The sequence below is a fragment of the Ranitomeya variabilis genome, chromosome 8 (assembly GCF_051348905.1).
Source record: "Ranitomeya variabilis isolate aRanVar5 chromosome 8, aRanVar5.hap1, whole genome shotgun sequence".
NCBI classification, from domain to species: Eukaryota; Metazoa; Chordata; class Amphibia; order Anura; family Dendrobatidae; genus Ranitomeya; species Ranitomeya variabilis.
The window spans coordinates 36,252,208-36,260,939 of record NC_135239.1 but is presented as its reverse complement, the minus strand read 5'-3'; positions in this window follow the sequence as shown (position 1 = coordinate 36,260,939).

Sequence of the window (8,732 nt, the reverse complement as noted above, 5' to 3'; positions counted from 1 at the left end):
TTTTTTACTTAGTTACAGCAGGGTTTTTTTACTCCCTTTTTCTCTTGTAGGTTTTATGTGTTTTGTGGCCAATCTTAACATGCGTTTGACTTCTGCATGTGTACCAACTCAAGTTAAGCTCAATTTTTGTGTTTTTTTTCTTTGTAGTGTTGCATTCTGTGCAAACCGGGGTGTGGCCTTCCTCTGTCATGAGCTGGAAATTGTATTTAAGGCTTCCCCAGTCTGGTGTTTCACTGGTTGGGCCCAGTCCTTTTGTCTGCCCTTATTCTCACCGAGGTCAACATTGACACATGGTAACACAAGACCTCTCTAAGAAACTCATATAGATAGGCCACAAGAATGTTAGCCCCCCCGCGTAAACCTGAAAGAAATATAGCGGGGGTCTCATGGCCTCATGGACCCTGTCATTTAATATGGCTTTCTGTCAGAAGAAAGGTCAAGTAAAGGTCAGGTCAGTCATCTCTGAAAGTGTGACACTGGTTTTATCCAGTTTTTTCTGGTATGTTTGGCAGCTATTGAAACGGTTTTCTATTGGCTGTAAGCAGCTTTGCCGCTCTTTTTTTGAATATATACACACCTGTTTTGTGGTATCTGGTCATTCTGTCAGCGGAAGAAGATAAAGAAGACACATACCCCAGGATGGAGAATCTCCTGCAACAGCTCCTGACTAGAGCCGACGGCGAGGATGGAGCGGACTGGCTGAGGCAGTGTCTGGCTATGAAACCTATCTTAGCGCCTGCCGATGCTGTCCCTCATCCTCCAGAAGATACCCTTCGGTCGCCGTGTCAAGCCTCTCTGGTCCTGCCGACACCCACCGCTTCAGGGAGGCGCAGGAGGCAAAGGACCCCATACTCTCCTTCGGCGTCGCCGCCTGCTTCCAGCCGCAGTGTCCAAGAAGGAAGAAGGAAGTTACAGCGGTGGCTTCTGCTGCTGCGGTCCAGACCACCGGTTCGGGAGGATCCCCTGTCATCACACTCAGAAGAGGATGAAGAAACGCCGCTTACAGCAGCTTCCCATATGAGCTTGCCCAACATGGAGGGCTCGAGCTCCAGCTGCTGTATGGAGCAGAGAAACGACCAGCATTCATCAAGGGGTGAGACTTTCAATGTTTCTTTGTCTGTCCCACACTCACATTAAAAAGACATCATAAAGAAAGTGTTAGCTGAAACTTTAAAAGAAGCTATTCCCCCCCCCCCCTTGCTGTCACATCAGCTGTACACAGTGCTGCAATCTCTGACATTTCATCAGCTAACACCGCCCCTGTTAACTCTTTTAAAGAAGCTCTGACATGTGAGCTGTCTCCCTTAGGATTCCATTTAAGCCCTTCTGTTAAAGAGCTTATTTGGAATAATCATTTTATCCATCTTTAAATCTTTCAATAACTGGGTGCAAGCTTTTTCTGTTTTTGCTGCAGTTTTGGGTGAAAAATCTCCCCATTTCTGCAGCAAGATATTTCAGCACTTGGACATAATCCTGGAAGCTGGAATTATGATGAAGCTTTCAGGCACAAATTATCCGTTCACCCCTTCTAGTTCAAGTAAATGCGGTGTTTGTTTCACTTTCAACGATTCCTTTTGTAAGTGGAACAACTGTAGATTCCGCCATGAGTGCTCGTTCTGTGGTAAATCACACCCTATGTCTAAGGCCGGTTTCACACGTCAGTGGCTCCGGTACGTGAGGTGACAGTTTCCTCCCGTACCGGAGACACTGACACACGTAGACCCATAAAAATCAATGCATCTGTTCAGATGTCATTGATTTTGTGCGGACCGTGTGCGGACCGTGTCTCCGTGTGCCAAACACGGAGACATGTCAGTGTTCGTGGGAGCGCACGGATTACACGGACCCAATAGAGTCAATGGGTCCGTGTAAAACACGCACCTCACACGGACATTCTCCGTCTGGGGTCCGTGTGGCGTGCCGGAGACAGCGCTACAGTAAGCGCTGTCCCCCCCACATGGTGCTGAAGCCGCCATTCATATGTTCCCTGTAGCACCGTTTGCTACAGAGAAAATATGAATGATAGTGTTTAAACTAAAGATCCATGTGTCCGCCGCCCCCCCACCCCCTGTGCGCCCCCCCCGCTGGTCAGAAAATACTTATCCGGGTCCCCCGTCGGCTGTCGCTCCTTCCTGGTCTGGCCGCGCCTCCTACTGTATGCGGCCGATTACACTCATGAATATGTGGCTCCACCTCCAATAGGGGCGGAGCCGCCTATTCATGAGTGTAAATGAGCGGCCCCACGTGACCGCATACAGTAAGCCGCGGCCAGACCAGGAAGGAGCGACTGCCGACGGGGGATCCGGGTGAGTATTTTCTGACCAGCGGGGGGGGCGCACAGGGGGTGGGGGGGCGGCGGACACATGGATCTTTATTTTAAACACTATTCTTCATATTTTCCCTGCAGCAAACGTTGCTGCAGGGATGATATGAATCGCAGCTTCAGCACCATGCAGAGTGGGTACCACACGCTCCGTGTGGTACCCACTCGCCATACGGGCGGCACACGTGTGCCGCAGGTATGGCCTCCGTGAGTTCCCAGGCACACGGACACGGATAACTCCGGTACCGATTTATTCCGGTACCGGAATTATCTGGACGTGTGGGACAGCCCTAAATGTTTTAAGTAACAAGCAGCTCAACAGTCCTCACGTAAGGAGCCTAATTCAAAAAGCACAGATGCCAGTGATTCTGGCAAACATGTCAGTATGGCTAAGCAAATATCCCAACCAGGAGACCAGTGAGCTGCTTTTTAATGGTTTTTCTGAATGATTATTTATCCCACAATTTAAAGGGGCGGGTTGTTTTGTTGTTCCTAATTTACCCTCTTTAAAGGCTCACCCTGAGGTAGCTAGGGACAAAATTATTAATGAAATTCAATTAAGCAGAGTTTCAGGCCCTTTTTTAACCCCGCTGTTTGTTAATTTCCATATATCATCATTGGGTATTATGCCAAAAAAAAAAAAAAAAAATAGATGAGGGCTCTTTCCGGCTAATTCACCACTTATCCTCAAGAAATTTGGTTTTAATGCTTTAATGTCCAAGTCAGATATTAAGTCTGCTTTTAGACTCCTTCCTGTTCACCCGTGTGGATTTAATTCTTTAGATTTTTATTTTGATGACTGCTTTTTTTTTTTTTTTTTTTTTTTTGATAAGTGCCTGCCAATGGGCTTTTCTTTGTCATGTTCGTATTTTGAAAGTTTTTCTTCCTTTCTTCATTGGGTTTTACAAACTAATTGTAAGGATGCAGGTATCCTCCATTATTTAGACGATTTTTTGTTTATCGGTCCTTATGGTTCCTCAATATGCGAAGATACCCTCAATAAATTTATCCAAATGTGTGAGCACTTTGGTGTTCCTATTGCTCAAAAAAAAAAAAAAAAAAAAACAGTTAGTCTGCCTAGATCCCTCGAGTTTCTGGGAATCACTCTTGATTATCAAAAAATGGAATCTGACTTCCTGATGAGAAAATTTTTAAACTGCGCATTGCGTTATCAAATTTTTTAGCCAAGAGCAAGGTCACTCTTAAGGAAATTCAATCATTGTTAGGTCTATTGAATTTTGCGGTTCGCGTCATTCCTATAGGTCGGGCTTTTGGCAGAAGTTTATAGGATGCCACTAAAGGTGTATCTTCACCTCATTCGCATGTTAGTATCCATTCTGACCTAAAGGAAGATGCTAGAATTTGGCTCTCCTTTTTGTCAGAGCATAATGGCAGATCTTTTGTCTCTGGCGATTCTTTTCCCTTTCTTTTCACAGCGGATAGCCAGTGTGGCTTCAGTATTTTATTTGACTCTCATTGGATGTCCATCCTGTGGCCAATAAGTTGGGTGTCTAAGAAACTATCTTCAAACGTAATGTGTTGGAACTTTTATTTTCTATTTTTGCAGGAATATTTATTTGGGGATCACTAATGCAGAATTCCAGGATTTTACTCCTTTCCACTAACCAGGCAGTAGTTTTATTTTTTTTTATTATTTTTTTTTTTTTCTATCAACACGTTATCTTCTAAAAATACTTTTGCTGACAGAATTTTGAGACAATTGGTCTTACAATGCCTGAAAGCAAAGTTGGGAAAGAGCAAATTTCTTTTCATAACTGACTCTTTACAAAATCGTCAGTGGTCGAATTTTTTCCTGCAGGTTCCCAACGTGGATTCGGAAGGACCCTCTTACCCCTTTCAATTTGGGACATGGTTGCACTCTGATACAGTATTTTATCAAAAAATCGTTATCTAATAGATCATGGGCTGACTATTCGGCTGCATGGCTGAAATGGAACAATTTTTGCAACCTACATTATTTTGACCCAACAGTTTCTAATCCGGTAGCAGCACTAAAGTTTGCTGAATCGATAGTAGAAAACGGTTTGTCTTACTCGGCAATAGCGAAATGCCTAGCAGGAGTTTCATTTTTCCTTTAAACTTTCTGGCAGTATTGCTTTAACTAATCTTTTCCCAGTAAGCAGTTTTTAAAAGGCTTTAGGAAAACCAATTTTATACCTGACTCGAGACCACCTATTTCCCTGTCTTTATTGAAAGAATTGTGCTCCTGTCTCATCCACGTTTATGTAAGTTTTGAGGAAGCCTTATTATTTAGCTCTATTTTTTCTCTGTCCTTTTTTGGAGCACTTCGCGTTGGTGAGGTGGTTTCTGTTAAGAAATCGGAGCCTTCGGGACTCATGATTTTGGATGTCCAGATTCATGAGTAGTTTTTTAATTTTATTTATAATAAAATTAAAGACAGATCAATTAGGCAGGGGATCTAGGTTGAACATTAAAGCAATCCATGTCTCAATCATTTGCCCTGTTGATAACATGGCAAATTGGATTAAGGTCAGACCTATGGGACAGGGCCCATTATTCATTCATAGTGATTTTTCTCCGGTTACTGTCTTTCAATTTAATTTTGTCCTAAAGAAATGTTTACGCTTTTTGGGTAAAAAACACCTTAAAATCACATCTCATTCGTTTAGAATCGGAGCAGCTACGGAGGCCTCTAGGGCCGGGCTTTCTGATTCAGGGATAAAGGAATTGGGAAGATGGAACTCCAAAAGGTTCAAATTATATGTACGACATGATCTTTATGACTATTAATTATTGTTTTTCTTTCAGGTCCGCTAGTCATTTGGATAGTCGGACATTCTTTTATCTTCTGGGCCAGGAAGAGGGCCAGCCAACGATCTTTATACTAAATATTTATCCTTTAATCCTTCTGATATTCAGGTCTGGTGGCATGGAGTTCGCGGCTTGAAATGGCATTGCCTGGTTGCTGAAGTGAAGAAATGGCTAATTAAATTTCCTTCCCCTGATTTAATTATATTTCATGTAGCTGGGAATGATCTTGGAAAAATCAGGACTCTTGACTTATTATCGGCCATGCGATCCGATTTTATTTATCTTAAACAAATTCTGCCTGATTCAAACTTTGTTTTTTCAAGATTATTCCCAGACTTTTGTGGCACAACAATTAATTTTCTTTTTTAGATAATATCCGGAGAAGGGTCAATAAATCCATGGAAAAATTTTTTCTTTTAATTTCAGGGTTTTCATTCCGGCATTTGGATTTGGAGGGTTTTTTACTGGGCCTTTATAGGCCTGATTTGGTTCATTTATCTGATATTGGCCTTGATATTTTTAATTTGGACTTACAAACTATCATTGAAAAATGGCTGTGTGGTTTGGGGGGGGCCATGTCTCGCTGAGTCATGGCCTTGTGGGAAAATCACCCATGTCTGGGTGGATTGGTTTATTGGAAAAGTTTGGTACTTTGGTTTTATAATTTATGGAGTTTATTTATTGGTGATTAATTAATTTATGTAACCCTAAATAAACTACACGGCCATTTTTATCCACAATTAAAGCGTTTTGTGTTTTTATTGTATGAATGGGTTCTATGAGGCCATGTTAGCCCCCCCGCGTAAACCTGAAAGAAATATAGCGGGGGTCTCATGGCCTCATGGACCCTGTCATTTAATATGGCTTTCTGTCAGAAGAAAGGTCAAGTAAAGGTCAGGTCAGTCATCTCTGAAAGTGTGACACTGGTTTTATCCAGTTTTTTCTGGTATGTTTGGCAGCTATTGAAACGGTTTTCTATTGGCTGTAAGCAGCTTTGCCGCTCTTTTTTTGAATATATACACACCTGTTTTGTGGTATCTGGTCATTCTGTCAGCGGAAGAAGATAAAGAAGACCCCACCCTCCCTCCCCTGAATTCTTGTAAATTTACTGTCGTGTAGTTTAATTGTGGGAAAATCACCCATGTCTGGGTGGATTGGTTTATTGGAAAAGTTTGGTACTTTGGTTTTATAATTTATGGAGTTTATTTATTGGTGATTAATTAATTTATGTAACCCTAAATAAACTACACGGCCATTTTTATCCACAATTAAAGCGTTTTGTGTTTTTATTGTATGAATGGGTTCTATGAGGCCATGTATAGTTAAAAAATACAAACTTTATTTCAAACAAAAGAGAAAAGGTATCTCAATCATAAATATAAACACATGAATGTAATGTTAATGATGCCTCCAATCTAACATAGGTCCTGGTGAAAAAAATCCATACAGTATCTAAATCTCATACAGTATAAACATATCATTCGATATGCCACCTAGTGGCTATTAATATAGGTGCATCAATATGATAACGGCAGCTATACAGACAGGTTAAAGTGCATGGTGCCTATGTTTTTTATATATATATAACCGTGGCTTATTTTTAGTTTTATTTTATAACGATACCACACATGATTAGAACAAATCTGATTACAGGGAGCCTTTATACCGCATACAGAGGACTTTGGTCTGCTATGCTACAACACTATTGTTAGATCTCTGATACAGGTTCCTCTATAATATAATACCTCCTGTCAGCACATTTGCACTTGATTACAGGGAGCCTTTATACCGCATACAGAGGACTTTGGTCTGCTATGCTACAACACTATTGTTAGATCTCTGATACAGGTTCCTCTATAATACCTCCTGTCAGCACATTTGCACTTGATTACAGGGAGCCTTTGTACCGCATACAGAGGACTTTGGTCTGCAATGCTACAACACTATTGTTAGATCTCTGATACAGGTTCCTCTATAATACCTCCTGTCAGCACATTTGCACTTTGTTACAGGGAGGCTGAGCAGATCAGTCCATTGTTTGATATCGGTATTTGGCTTTGGAGTATCTGAGGCATATCAGTGGCTAATTATATGTATGGGTACACCATAGATTTTTTCTAATCATGTGTGGTATCGTTATAAAATAAAACTAAATATAAGCCACGGTGTTATATATATATATATATATATATATATATATATATATATATATATATATATATATATATAAAAACATAGGCACCATGCACTTTAACCTGTCTGTATAGCTGCCGTTATCATATTGTTGCACCTATATTAATAGCCACTAGGTGGCATATCGAATGATATGTTTATACTGTATGAGATTTAGATACTGTATGGATTTTTTTTCACCAGGACCTATGTTAGATTGGAGGCATCATTAACATTACATTCATGTGTTTATATTTATGATTGAGATACCTTTTCTCTTTTGTTTGAAATAAAGTTTGTATTTTTTAACTATACATTCTTGTGGCCTATCTATATGAGTTTCTTAGAGAGGTCTTGTGTTACCTAGTAATTTTGAATGTGTTATGCTATATATTTATGGACTAATTATGTATACAACATTGACACATGGTAAGGTTTTAATATTAGACAGTGTAGGACTGTCCCGATCAGAGTTACCTTGACGTGGTGGGATGGCTTTTGTGCTATTTTTTGATAAAAAAAACTGTATTACTAAAAACTCTGTGTTATTTAAATGCACTTTTGCTTTTTTACTTATTTACAGCAGGTGTTTTTTTGCTCATTTTTTCTCTTGTAGGTTTTATGGTACCCCTGAAGAGCCTATGCGTGATGTGGCATTAGTGAGAAAAGATTGCTGGACGAAACCATGCAGGACCAGCCGGCGCTAGAAAAGTTGCAGGGGGAACAAGTTTGTGTGTGGGATCCGGTAAGGTGCTGTGCATGACGGAGTTCCTGGATATAAAAGTCCTGCATGCCAAACCTCGGTGGGATTTGGCGCCAAGCAGAGGAGCGGAGCGGACATGGACCAGAGATGACGCTAAAGCCAGTATGACAGGTCTCAGCGGAGAGCGTGAGCCAGCAGAGCACTGGCCACCAGTATACAAAGTCCGGACAATGGCCAGTGAATTCCAAAGACCTGACTAAACAGTTCAAGACCCGAAGACCCGACTTGCGGCAGTCAATATCCAGAGCCCAGACTGTGCTGGTCAAGGTCAGAACCTTGACCCTGTGCCGGTCAAGATCTGGAGCACAGCCTAAACCCAGCCCTCTCTTCCCCAAGCCTAGGAGACACTTGCTGTCGTTCAAGCACTGAAGATCCGAGAGGGGACATCGACCAGAGGAGGACGCTTGTGGTTACAGAAGGACGACACCCGTGAGCCGGGCTGTCACTTCTAGCCATAATTAGTGATGAACGAGTATACTCGTTGCTCGGGTTTTTCCCCCGAGCACCCTCGGGTAGTCTCCGAGTATTTATGACTGCTCGGAGATTTAGTTTTTCTTGCCGCAGCTGAATGATTTACGGCTGCTAGCCAGCCTGAGTACATGTGGGAGTTGCCTGGTTGCTAGGGAATCCCCACATGTAATCAAGCTGTCTAGTAGCCGTAAATCATCCAGCTGCGGCAAG